The sequence below is a fragment of the Theobroma umbraticum genome, unplaced genomic scaffold, assembly GCF_002168275.2.
Source record: "Theobroma umbraticum cultivar Fairchild unplaced genomic scaffold, ASM216827v3 scaffold_81.0, whole genome shotgun sequence".
NCBI classification, from domain to species: Eukaryota; Viridiplantae; Streptophyta; class Magnoliopsida; order Malvales; family Malvaceae; genus Theobroma; species Theobroma umbraticum.
In genome coordinates, this window is record NW_018397268.1 from 5,373,880 (window position 1) to 5,375,400 (window position 1,521).

A 1,521-nucleotide genomic window follows, 5' to 3' on the forward strand; every position below is an offset into this window, starting at 1 on the left:
AATAAAATAATATTAAAGTATTAATATTTTATCTGTTGTTGAAATTAGTCGTGAAAGAGGACAATATGACTAATCTAAGTGGGAAAGAAGAAGTAAGAAAGAATTTTGAAGAAAAACGATGTAAGTGGGGCCCACGTGCCTTTATTAAATAAAAACAAGTGAGGGTAAATATATATTTAAATATTATGGTGATACTTTGGTGAAGTGTCAACTTGATATTTTATTTGTATAAGTATAAAGGAAGAAAAATAGAAGGAAATTGGAGTTAAAGGAATGATAAGTGGACTTAATTGAAAATGATGAAACGTTTGGAAGGTTAAATGGTAAATAAGGAAAATTTGAGGATTTATGTACAATTTCAACATTTGAAGTTAAAATGGAAACTAACTAACCAAGGAAAGTTAGATTGTGTGGGAGGATGGAATATGCATGCAACAAATACAATTACATGCAAAGATATGCATGCAGGGATGTACTTGGAGTGGGGACCCCCTCTCTGTGACAAGCATAAAGACATAAGAGGAATGATTAAGATAACACATGCATGTGGATATCTAAATTAAAAGAATGCATGAAGGATTTATGCATAATGGATTCTTGGTGGCAATCAGACTAAAAGAAAAGAAAATATAGTTGCATGTAATGTCAATGGCCAAAGAGGAGGCCAAATGGAAATTAAGGTGGGAAAGTTGCATGAAAGATAATTGGATACAAGTAAGGTGGAATTAAGTGTAAATAAATTAAAGAATGAATATGGATAAGTATAGGAAGAGTTTTAACCAATGTGGAAGAAAGGAAATTGGTGCATGAAAATCCATTGGTTGGCAAAATGGCCAAATGAAAATTAAAGGCAAATGTATGCATGAAATTTTATTGGTCCAAGAGGGTGGCCATATAAATACCAAGATTTGAGGATAAAAAGAAAGGTGAATAGGCTTTGGTTAGACTTGAGAGCGGACCATTTATAGAAGAAAAGAAAGAATAGAAAGCTTGAAAAGTTCCACCCGAGGAAGAAAAAGAGAAAGGAAAAGGAGAGAAAAGTAGAAAAGGCTTAGGTTGGGAGGGTTCAAGAGAAACTGTGAGGTTTCCTCACTTTATCTTATAGATTTTTGCTATTCTATCACCCAAAGAGTCTTCAACATTCAAGAGAGAAGCTGTTGAGTGTTGATGGAGGTGTAAAGCTCAGTTTCAAGATACAAGAGAAATAAAGTAAGGATTGTGGTTTTAGTTTGAATGATTTTTGAAAATGGGCTGGTAACTATAAGAAATGTTTTGTGGCAGCAAAGATTAGCTTGATTGGAGAGGATTTAGTGGCATGCAAGCTATCAAAACCATGGGTGCATGACAAAAAAGTGAAAGAGAAATAGTACGCTTTATATTATGTTTTAAGGCCACGGTTGGTAAAACTTTTGAAGAAATAATTGTGCATGATGTTGGTAGCTTGGTGATTGGAGCATTAGAAGAACATTGAGGTTGCATGCAAAATCTAATCTATCCCAAAGGTAAGGCATGCAGTGTGAA